Source organism: Suncus etruscus, chromosome 3 (genome assembly GCF_024139225.1).
Source record: "Suncus etruscus isolate mSunEtr1 chromosome 3, mSunEtr1.pri.cur, whole genome shotgun sequence".
NCBI classification, from domain to species: domain Eukaryota; kingdom Metazoa; phylum Chordata; class Mammalia; order Eulipotyphla; family Soricidae; genus Suncus; species Suncus etruscus.
Window position 1 is genome coordinate 139,120,717 of NC_064850.1, and position 12,683 is coordinate 139,133,399.

The 12,683-nt window shown below is 42.5% G+C and overlaps 1 protein-coding gene across 1 annotated transcript in view; it reads right to left on the reverse strand.

The window, feature by feature from the left end:
* CIDEA (cell death inducing DFFA like effector a) overlaps nt 1–12,683 on the reverse strand; it is a 449,150-nt gene that overhangs the window by 325,957 nt on the left and 110,510 nt on the right. The window lies entirely within an intron of this gene.

Consider the following 12,683-nt stretch of genomic DNA (forward strand, 5'->3'; position numbering starts at 1 on the left):
TCGGAGGCGGTGTCACCCTCACGCTGGCTGCCACTGCCGCCCTTCAAAAAAAGGCACTGTGGTTTGGATCTTGAACAAGAAAACAAAACAAAACAAAAACAAAAACAAACGAACAACCAGAAAGCCAGATGAATGAACCCCTAATCTGTACTGTCCGAATACTTTCTAACTCTCCTGAGACCTCGATCTCGACAAATTCTCCAAGCCAGGAGTTCCAGAACCCATTTTTCAAAAATCATCAGAGATTTAAAAAATGAAGCGCGTATTATATCCAATGTATTATAGGTGATAATACAAGAATCTGAAATGGCATTCTGCATCTTTTGTATCCTGCTTTTATTTCTTAATTAAATTTTTGTTTGTTTGGTCACACCCAGTGGTGCTTGGGGATTACTCCTGGCTCTGCACTCAGGAATCACTTCTGGAGGGTTCGGAATTATATGGGATGCTAAGGATTGAATCTGGGTGGGCTGCAAGCAAGGTAAAGTTCTTACCCGCTGTGCTATCGCTCCAGCTCTGTAACCTGATTTTAATTCGCAATATATTGCAAAGAGGTGAAAAGGTTTTTTCTGGCCAATACCCTCTCTCAGGTTCTTAAGGACACAGATTTGCCAGAGTTCCCACTATTTCATACTTAGTTCCACGAATTTACAAAGTTGTAGCAATAGGTAAAAAATTAATAGCTGTAGAGGACTCTGTTACAATTTGCTTTTAACTTTGAGCAGATGTTCAGGATTTTTAAAAATAAATCACTTTATTTAAGTAATAATTGTATTTAAGTAAACCATTGTTCATGGTTGAGCTTCAGTTATAGAATGATTAGAATGTACACCACCCTTCACCAGTACATATCCCAGTTCTCCTCCCATCATTACTCCTGTCTGCCTCTAGGGTAGACAATTTTTTTCTCTCCACCCCCCTCCCATTCTCTCTTTCAATGTCACTTTCTCTAGTATTTTTAGACGCTGTGGTCATCACTATTGTTAATGAAAGGATACCATGCATATCACTTTATCCCCTTTCGGTGCCCAGTTTCTATCCAGAGTGACCAGTTCCAACTATCATTGTCTTTGTGTGTGTGTGTGTGTGTGTGTGTGTGTGTGTGTTTTGGGTCACACCCGGCACCGCTCAGAGGTTACTCCTGGCTCTATGCTCAGAAATCGCCCCCAGCAGGCACAGGGGACCATATGGAATGCCAGGATTCGAACCACCGTCCTTCTGCATGAAAGGCAAATGCCTTACCTCCATGCTATCTCTCAGGCCCCCTCCAACTATCATTGTCACAGTCGACCATTCACTACCTTAACTGCATTCACCACTCTTTGTGCCACTTTCCTACTATGGGCTAGTCTTCTTGATCTTCATATCTTTTGTCTCTGGATATTATTTCCATAATATCCTTTCTTTTTCTTAGTATAGTGAGATTATTCTATGTCTACTCTTCTCCCTTGGACTCATTTCACTCCACATAATAATCTCCATATCCATCCATGTATGAGCAAATTTCATGACTTCAATCTTCCTAAGAGTTGCGTAGCATTCTATTGTGTAGATGTACCACAATTGATTGTAATAGATGCTGCCAATGATGTGTGATCCTGGGTGAATTGCAGCTCTGAGTTTGCTGCTGGAGTTCAGAACAAATTACAAAATTTTCTGGATAAATGGATTCCACCAGCATGTTCTTAGGAGCACTGGAACTGAAGATACAAGTAATGCCATGAGATCTTTTATTTACAGGAGCTTGTGTCTACCCATGTTCTAGTTGCTAATGTAACAATGGCCATTCTTGCTTCTGATTCTCAGTTTGGATGGGGATGCTTCTTTATTTTGCAGTGGTGATAAACTACTTCTAATTAGGATGAAGAAGAAAGTGAATTATTTTGGATAGAAGATTGAACTCGAACCATAGGAGTAGTTTGTGATTGAGATATATAAGGGGTCTCAAACTCAATTTACCTGGGGGCCGCAGGAGGCAAAGTCAGGGTGATCCTTGAGTGCAAAGTCAGTAGTAAGCCTTGAACATTGGGGGTGTGACCCAAACAACTAAAACAAAACAAAACAAAAAAAAGATTCCTCTAGGGCAGGGCCATAAAATGTTGTACGGAGGGCCGCAAATGGCCCGTGGGCCGCGAGTTTGAGACCCCTGAGATATATAGTATTAATGGAACATTGAGATTCACTCTCCAGATGGGATAAGGACTGTGACTGGGAAAAACAGGGGAGATATATTTGTTTCCGAACAATAAATGAGATTGTAATGTTGAAGACACTGAGGACACTGGCCTCTAGTGATTCACTGTGTTGGCTTGGAAATCTTGCATCTTCCCTTTATTTCCTTCTTTCCATGCCAATTTTATGGCTTGTTTAAGTTGGTTTTGCCTCATATTGCCATATTTAGTACCACAGGTCTTGATAGGCAGGAGAGATAGCATGGAGGTGGGGCATTTGCCTTGCATGCAGACGGATGGTGCTTTGAATTCTGGCCTTTAACCTAAATCGCTTCTACCTGCCCAGACCTTCCTTAACCTGCATTCTGTTGCTGTATCTTTCCCCCAGCAGAGATAAGCCTGGAGATTATTTGTCCATCCTGGCTCCCAGGGGCATTGTCAACTGTTTCTTTGCCACCTCACATCTGGCTTTCCTCAGTGTCCTTGCATTGCTGGCTATCAGAAGCTGAAATAGGGCACACATGCAGGAGTAGAGACAGGCTATTCCTCTCCTCAGTTCTGCAAATGTGTGGGCTGAGGTCTTGACTCAGAAGATGTCCATAGTTTGAAGTGTGTGGACAGTTGTTTGTATCTCCTGACCTTGGTGATCAATATGGCTGCTCAGGGCACTACTTCCTGTCACATCTGGGTTTGACTCTCAGGAGGTCTGGCAAGGGGAATCACCAAGAGCTGGATCTTTGGTACCTACTAGCTAGGAGTCCAGAGGACCATAAACACCTGCTCTATGACACGTTCATTCCGAGACCCACATATTGGGCTGGTCTGAACAGAGACGTAATGTGCCTCTACATAGTTAGGGGTGAAGGTTCCACTGGGTGAGCAGGGCTGATCCCAAATAAAAGGTGAAGTCAGATGGGCTGTGTTCCAGTTGACCTGGATCAGATGGTGCAGGGCAAGATCTTGGTGGTGTGCAGATTGGAGAGATATTTCCAGGTGAATGAGTGGGAAGGTGGGATCTTTCATCCCTCATGTTCAGGACACAGAACAGTCTGCACTCATGGTCTCATTTGAAATGTTTTTGTGAGGCCTTAGAACAGGTGAGTAGCAAGAAGGAACTGAGTAAAAGGAAGTTCCTAAGAGGAGTTTGGTCCACATGTTGGGTCATAGGGATTATTGAAAAGTGCCAAGTTAGGGCTCTGCATTTGCACAATGAAGCTCAGGATGGTTCAAGTCTCTGTGGGCCTACTATCTTCCCTTGAGCCTCACCTCTCATTTGGGTGTGTGCTGAGGTTGTGCTTCAAACTGCCCCTAGTTCTTAGAGAGAAGGACTCCTGACAGAAAGGAGGAATTGTGTGGTGGTTGGTGGCCCGGTACCTCAGGAGAAGTTCATGCTGGTCACATTCCGAATATGCTGACTGTCATCCTCCCTCCTGTAGAAAGTCTCATGATCCAGAGGGTTACTGGGGACTTATGGACAGTAGCTGGCTATACCAGGACCCCCAGCACACCAAGAAGGTGGCTGTGAGCCATGTTATCATCCATCCAGACTTTGAGAAGCTTCACCATTTTGCAAATGACATAGCCATGCTAATTTGCAACAGCCCATGAATTTTGCTTCCTACATCGTCCCTGTCTGTCTTACAAATCCTGGCATGGACCAGCCCCTGGAACCATCTTGTTGGGTAACTGGCTGGGGAAAACTCTCTGAAGACAATGAGGGGCTGTGGGCAAGGGTGTGGGGTGTTGTGGGGACTCCTGGCTCATCTGCCAGGATCTAGCAGGGGAGCCAGTGAACCTGGTCCCTCAGTGCCTTATTTCCAGAGCTCTTGACTCTTCATTCTGCTTCTGAAAAGGAAAGTTTTCAAAGTATACAAGTTGAAAACACTGTCATTCTGGATCCCTTGGCTTCTTGAGTGTGGTGGGTTGGGGAGACATCCAGTGGTGGATAGAGCTTACTCCTGGTGACTTCTGGTCAGGAATTAATCCTACAAGGCTAGGGGAGACATGCAGGATATTGAGGATAGAAATCAGTTCATTCACATGCAAAGCAAGCTCCCTACTTGCTGTAAGACTTGCACTTTTGGTCAGGGAAAATAGGAATCTGGAGCTCAAAATGTCTCTGGTTTTGGTGTAAGGATATTTAAATATGTGTCTATTCATAATGGGGGTGTCTCCCACAATCTGCTCCTCCTGAGTTCTCGTCTTTGCTCATTTGCGCTGTGGCAGTGGCAGGTCCAAAAAGTTAGTGTTAATGTAGTAAGGGGCATTCACCAGGCCTCTCCAGTGATGATTTGGGCTGACAAGCTACAGTAAGCAATGCTTAAGGGAATATGGACTTCAGGGGACCATACCATACTATAGATACAACAGGTATAGAGTGCATAAAATGCATGCATTTTACCAATCTATTATCCTCAAAAACCTGCTCTGTAATCAAAATTTGCTGTAAAACTGACATGACATGGTCAACTCAAGTGTCTCATTTGGGTGTGGCTTGCTCTAGGACTAAACTGTTTGTTCCCGAGGTCCAAGATAAAGTATGTAAAAAAGTAAGAATAAGCTGCTTAAACTTCTGCTCTTGGTGCCCACAAGGTCAAGTTAGAATGATCAGGACTTGAAAGTCTCTCACCTCCCCCATCTTTGTCTTTTCCTAAGTCAGGTCTTCTACCTGCCTCTTGGATTTGGTAGATGAAGAGAGGGGGCACACAGCTAAACTTGGTAAAGGTTTTTTGATAGAAAGAGGAGAAGTATAGACAGAGAGAAGAATTTCTTCATTCAGAAAGGCTTTAGGGAAATGTCAATGGCACAAACCTCTGGATATCAGGACAAAATATATGGCTGGGAATATGATAATAAAAGATGAAAGTGGGGCCCGGAGAGATAGCACAGTGGCGTTTGCCTTGCAAGCAGCCGATCCAGGACCAAAGGTGGTTGGTTCGAATCCCGGTGTCCCATATGGTCCCCCGTGCCTGCCAGGAGCTATTTCTGAGCAGACAGCCAGAAGTAACCCCTGAGCAACGCTGGGTGTGGCCCCCCCAAAAAAAAAGATGAAAGTGGTGTGTGTGTGTGTTTGTGTTAGTGTGTGTGTGTGTATGTGTGTGTGTGTGTGTGTGTGCCAGAGAGCAGTGCACTGGTCAGGGAATATTGACAGGAAAACTGCCCACTGCATCTGGTTCTTGGCAAAGTTTCCCCTTAAACTATGTGTGGCTATTTCTCCACTACCAATCACACTGAAAGGCATCAAAGCCTCTGTAACATTCAGAGAGAATGGAAAGAAGTAATTTTGAATCTGGCACCAGTCTGACCCTTGAAGCTGCATGGCCATACCTCAAAGGACAGGAACTTCCAACAGAAGGAAAGTTGGGAAAATCAAGACCCTTCCCAAACTATGGAACTATCTGTCCTAGGAAACACTAGGAGACACAAGACTGAATCCTAATGAATGATGTGTAAACTTTGACCAACACCAAAATATACTGGTGCCACTACCTTTCAAAGTCAGATGAACATGGGTTGATGAGTCATGTGATGTGAAGTTTGCTTAAAGAGTAGTCTCTTTTGAAGTAGGTCAGCAGGTGAGAGGAAGTAGACTGGTGTATGGGACACAAAGTTAGACTGATGAAGAAGCACTCACGTAAAGAGCATATCCAACCTGTATGCAATGGATGATGTGGCTGAAAGAATCCATGTCACCTGGCTGCCACTGAAAAGATTCAAGGCACATTTTGGCGCTGGCTTTCAAGTCAGGTACCCCTCTCAACCAAATTCCATGGAGTGGTCCTCCATAGGGCCCACCTGTCTCTCCCCTCCTTCACTGAAGTGTCTTGAGCCCAACATTCTAAGATTTAAATTCAAACTCTCCCTCCTCCATTTGGATCCTGAGCAGATATCTGTGTGAACAGTTCACTCTCTGGATCCTGGTCCTGAAATTTTCTGCTGTGGTGAACTAGGATGACTTCTGAAGAAGATAAGCCTGTGAATAGGGTGTAGGAGAGAGAGTGAGAAAGATAGTGTATCTGGTGCCACACATACACAGGAGCATACTGTAGACACCATGTTTGGGAGTCAGAAAGGAGAGTTCTGACCTCCATGGACATCTACTCACATAGTAGGGGGCGCCCAAGTGATGCTGAGAGACTCTGAGAAGGCGTCTATGCAGGTGGTTCAAGATGACTCAGGTGACCATCCTATGTATGGAAAGAGGAAGACTGCAGGCACACAGTGACTTTGTATCTGTGCATGAGTGCTGGAAACAGAGAAATTTGTCTTTTATTTACAGAGAGTCTTGGGGCTGAGGTGTGATTTTAGTGATGGCACAGGGAGAACCCAGAAATGCTTAGTTAGTCCTGTGCCATTTCCTCTCTTCCACGATGACTTTATATGGATTTTGTCAGGAGTGGTAGAACTCATGAGGTCATCTCAGAAGAAATGGTCTGAGCCAGAAACTTGTTGAGAGTTGTTATGCCCACTTCTGCTATGAAATGCCCACTCCAGAGCTGGATCTGGTCACTAACTGCCACAGTCAGAGCCTCTCCTTCCCTAAAGCCCAGGCAGCTGTCTTCAGGGATCCTCAGAGCAGGAAACACCCTAGAATCCCTGGACTCAACCTACTCAGGATTTGAGTTGATCTGGATGTTCTCTCAGTGGGAAAATTTGTTCTAACTCTGGACAGAATTTCTTGGTGCAGCCCCTCTCTGCTTTACTCTGAAGTTTGTTTGAATTTCATATCTTCCTTCATAGATAAGAAAACATGTGTGTGTGTGTGTGTGTGTGTGTGTGTGTGTGTGTGTGTGCTGGTGTGAGATGGGTGGTTTACTGAGAAAGGTCTATAAAAGATGATTCCTCAGAGAGCTGACCAAAGGTACTAAAAATAAAGACACATACTGGAGAGCCAGGGGGATAGTTGTCTTGACTATGATATGCACATGCTGAGAGACCTCTTTGATGCAAGGTTCTACATGAGTTCTTAGTGAGCTTAAATGGTTGCAGACAGTATTGTCTCTCTTGGCATCTGCCTGATGCTTAAAGTTTAGTGTGTCCTTAGTGTCACCCCAAGTTCAAGTGAACATGACCTACAGCTTCAGAACTGTGGAAAACTTTCTAAGATTCTGACACCTTGCACTACATACTGCTAATGTTCTTGTTACTGATGGAAACTCAGGAAATTCATGAGCATTTGACAGGCCCTTCTCCTTGGAAGGGGACTTCTGAGGTGGCAGTATGTCTGAGTTCACAGTGCTGAGCAATAAATCATGTGAGTTTGGGCACTCCTGAAGAAAAAAACGCTCCAGAGTGTCTTTCCATGTCCATCAGGGAGTCATAAGATTCTGCACTGAGCCCTGCAGTGAGCCTAAAGAGGAGACACTCAAGCAGTTAATGCTGGTGGCACAAAACCTTTGGGTGCCAAACACAAGTGCCAAGTCCTGGAGTCCAAGGCTGATCCCTGTTGGTGAGATGGTGGTGTTTTATTTTTTCATAGGCATATGTGCATGGGAGAAATGTCCAATGAATCTTTAGGACAGAGAACAGAGGTATCAAGGCTCTCAGTGCAGCCAACATAGATTCCTCTCCAAGTGTAAATGTGTCCTAGGCCCTGATGAATAATAACTGAGCTTGAGGTGAAGAATCCCACTGAGACAGGGGCTCAGTGCTGAGACAGTGCCCAGTGCCCTGTTTCCAGGCAAAGGGCCTTCAGTTGTGAGAGCTAGGATGGAGGGATGTCCTAGGAAGTATAGAGGGACATAAACCCCTTCCCCCTGCACATTCCTCACTCTTATCCCCCTTTTCCTCTGTCTCCACAGCATCTACTGTGCTGCTCCCAGGTATAACCCTGAAAGTGGGGATGTCTGACTCAGCTTTCAAAGTCTTGCCCCTCTTCATCCCCAGCCTGTCCAGCAGCCTCCCTGAGAAACAATTCGGTTGCCCCCTGGTGACCTCAGTCACTGATCATGATAGCCCTCAGGTGCTGTCGCCTTGCCCCATGATGCCCCTGGTGACAGGAGTTGCAGGCCATAACCAGATATACTTGGGCCACTCAACTGCATTAAAGAGGTATAAATATAAAAGATATTCCAGTTAATATTTCCCAATAATGTATTATTTTAAAAAAAAAGCTTAAAGTGAGGATTGAGCAATTGTACAGCGAATACGGCAATTCCTTGCAGGCTGCCTACTTAGCTTTGATTCCCAGGGATCACATATGGTCCGTTTAAACACCACTGGGTGTGGGCCCAAACAAACAACAGCAACAAAAACTTGAAGTCAGGAAGGACAATCAATCTAAAGCTAAATGATAATAAATGTACTAATCACCTCCCCATCACCCCCACATAACTATAAAGAAATCAACTCTAAGAAAGAAAATATGTAATTTCATTTTCTGGGCAAAACAGAAAATTGGCAACCTAAATTGTATATATAAAATGTTAAAAGCAGAACAGATTAGATTTTGTTTCTTTGTCCTTACACAATCTATAGCACAATCTGCTTCATCTTTTGAGGATTATGCAGGTTAACATCTAACTGTCTAACTTGTGAAGAAGTGCAAGTTGCCATGACACTGACTAAAAAGTTTAGGTAGCAGAATTTATCCAATAAAAATGCAAAAATCCACTCCACACTGTTTAACACACGTGTCTACTAGTAAGCAGATCCTTGTTTGTCAGACTGTCAAAGGTGAATGTATTTTATAAAACAATTTGTTAATAAAATACTTTTTATTTATTTGATGAAAGTAATGTCTTTATTAAGCACCCTGGTAACAAACTTGTCCATTATTGGGTTTCAACTGTAAAATGCCCACCCCTCCTTCACCAGTGGAACTTTCCCACCACCAATGTTCTCCATTTTCTAGGGTAGAGTCTTTTATTATGTTTCCAGAAGTTTTACTCAGTTACAGTTGTCTCAGTCAGACCTCTGGAATTGGAGATCTTGGTTTCTGTACAGCATAAGCCAAAGCCTGGGCTAGGGTCTTTCTTATTGGTCTCAATATAAGGTCTACCCAGTCATGGTTTTCACAGATAGTCTTCTGTACATAGCAATGGTGGATTTTGCACAGATCAAATAATGGCTATCTTCTAATTTCATCTTGTCTTTAGGTGATGAAATATGACAACCCGCTCTTAGATCAAGTTGTTGCCATTTTCTCATTGTCAGGATGTCATATCAAAACTTGTGCATGTTGGTGTCAGAGTAGTATTAATAATATCCCAGAGGGAGTTTGATTTCTGGAGCTGTTGTGGAGAATTCTGTCGGTTCTAAATAGTAGAGATCCAGGGTTCGAGGTTGGAATGTTTCTGTCTAATCACATGGAGTGTAAGTTGGGTCCACATGGCATATGTTCAAGGTGGGAAGCGCCTTTGTATTTAAAATGTATGAGTTTTTACCCCTACTGGATAAGAGCTTGTTTCTATATGTAAAATGTCTCCCTTTTTTAGTTTGCCTTTGCAAAAAGAAATGGTGCTATATTATTTTGCTGGTACATTTGGGGGTGAGTGTGTCAGGCTCCATCATCTCTGTGCCCTGATTTTGACCTGAGCTTTTATCCCACGCAAGACTTTTCTTGTAGGTCTTTGTACCAAACAGAACCAAAACAGATGAAGTTATATACATGTATAAACATATATATATACATATATATATAAAATGGAAGAAATAAAATGCATTTAATTTACACTGCATTTGTATAGTCTCTTCAAAACCCTATTACTGCCTCCTCACAAGTCTCTCTTATCCAACTGGTTGATGACAATTAGAATTTTATTACATGGTATAATCTCAGCCTGATTTGTCTCCAGCATCAGTTCTGATTTATGAGCACTGCTAGGAGTAAACCCTTAAGAAAACAGAACGAAGAGTACTTTCAGCTGTTACCCCCCCCAAACAAAAACAACATATTATTGACCAAGAGTTCTGCTTATAAGACACATGCATCCATCTCCTATATCTTGTTGGAGACTGAGGAATTTATGTTTTCCAAGACCAGCTGGGACAAATCCAAGAAAAACACCCTAATTCTTGTACCAGCTTCCCAGTCCTTTTAATAAAGACTGATCCATACTGTCAACATTGATATTATTAATTCTTAGTTATACAAGCAAGCTACAGGTAATTTATTTTCCAAGATGGTCCTTTGAACTCATAATATCAACATGAAACTCATTTCTCCATCAAATACTTTTTTTTTTGGTTTTTGGGTTACACCCAACAATGCTCAGGGGTTACTCCTGGCTGTCTGCTCAGAAATAGCTCCTGACAGGCATGGGGGACCGGGATTCGAACCAACCACCTTTGGTCCTGGATCGGCTGCTTGCAAGGCAAACACCACTGTGCTATCTCTCCAGGCCCTATCAAATACTTTTATAAATAAAATTCACACATAATTCACATAGACTTTCTTTTCCTTTCTAGTTGATATATATGTTTTACATTTATGGTTATTTTCCTTGGCTAACTCAGTGTTTTTTAAATTGTGGGTCTTGTTCTTTTTTTAATTTGTTTTTGGAGCTACACTTGTTCATACTTAGATATTATCAATGGCTTTGTGCACATCTTAAAGTGCTACATAGACCTTATGGGGGTCAGAGAGATAGCACAGTGATTGGGCATTTGCCTTGCATGCTGCTGAGCCAGGATGAACCTGGGTTTGATCTCCGGCCCCCCCGTATGGTCATCCAAGCCAAAAGTGATTTCTGGGCTCAAAGCCAGGAGTACCTCCTGAGCATCACTGAGTGTGGCCCAAAAAACAAAAATAAATAAGTAAATAAATAAATGGAAATAAAAGGACCATCAGAAGCATTGGACACCAAATACCGGTGGGTCACTTGCAATGCAAGTCCTCTTCTCATTGGAAGATATCTCAAGCCCCTCAGCTTAATCTCTGTTGATTCACTCAATTTCTGACTAAGGCAAGTAACTCAAAATTAAGATTTTTTTTCCGTTTAAGTTTAAATAAAAGAAAAGTCATAACAAAATATTGATAGTTTTCATTTTAAGGTTGGAATATTCCATTCCAGTCTAAAGATTTTGGCCTCCCAGATGACTCTTTAGTTTTGATATATTCATGGAATCATAGGCAATCAGATTTCCTTCAGTTTCAATTAAGATGAACTTCTGAGAACCAGGACATTTACTGGGAAATATTGAATACATGACTGAGAATACTATATTTAATGTTATGACTCCCAAGTATAGCTGCTGATTAGATACAACCTGTCCTCAGTATTTTATTTATAGCTAGTCAAAATGCTGCCTTATATTTATTTAATATAGAGCTACTATTTCCTCAAACACTGTAATACTATGTTTCTTTCATTTTTTTTGGGGGGGGGCAAACCTGGTAGAGTTCACGAGTTACTCCTGGCTCTTCACTCAGAAGATGCTCCTGGAAGGCTCAGGGGACCATGTGGTCCATCAAACCAGGGTCCATCACAGGTCAGCCACGTGCAAGCCAAATACCCTACCACTGTGCTTTCTCTGAAAATATAGGTTGTGTGGGGGTGTAGCCAGACCTCATCATAATAGGGGCCAGCCTGGAGGGGACAGTCCTGCTGGAGCACCAGGTTCCACATCAAGAGGACAGGGGTAAGAGGAATAGGAGCCAGAGCCCACTTTATCCCACTTGAGTGTTCTGGCAGGAAGGTCTGTGTGGCCCCCTATAAATAGGTGTCAGGTTGTGGAGAATGTTGCACATTGGACCCTCAAGAAAAGATGAGAGCCAGGGAGGTATGGCTGGGCTTCAAGAATTCTCTGTTCATGCTGGGGAATGGAGAGATTTCTACAGTAGAAATCTTGTTTCTGAATATCACCCTCAATTTTGGTAATGGGTACAACTTTAATCTCTCTCTATAGTTAAGGGAGATTCACAATTTTGTTCAATATACAAGGTCCCACACAGACCTAAATCACAATTACCTAGATGTCAAGGGAGTGTATTCTATTACATTTTACTTTAAACAAAATAAATTGTTTTACAAAATAATGGTTTTTCCAATTGGCAATCCTCACAGAATAAATACAAGAAAATCTCATTTATATTTGAGTTAAGGTTATTTCAGGAAATCATGAAATCAAACCAATTAGATAAAAGGGTGTAGTAACCTTTTGCTAAAGAATGGAAAAGTAATGCCTGACACTAGTTGTGTCCAAAATTTTATGTTACTAATTACTAGGAGATGGCTGTGTATCTTTCAAACAAAGCTATCATTCAGAAAGATTCAATCCTTTAAATAAATATTGACAATATATCTAGATGTTTAAGGTGAACAGTAGTTAATTTTGAAAATGATTCAGGGGCCGGAGAGATAGCATGGAGGTAAGGCGTTTGCCTTTCATGCAGGAGGTCATCAGTTCAAATCCCAGCGCCCCATATGGTCCTCTGTGCCTGCCAGGAGCAATTTCTGAGCGTGGAGCCAGAAATAACCCCTGAGCACTGCCGGGTGTGACCCAAAAACCACAAAAAAAAAAAAAAGAAGAAAGAAAATGATTCAGACATTTTGTCAATCATAAATTCTA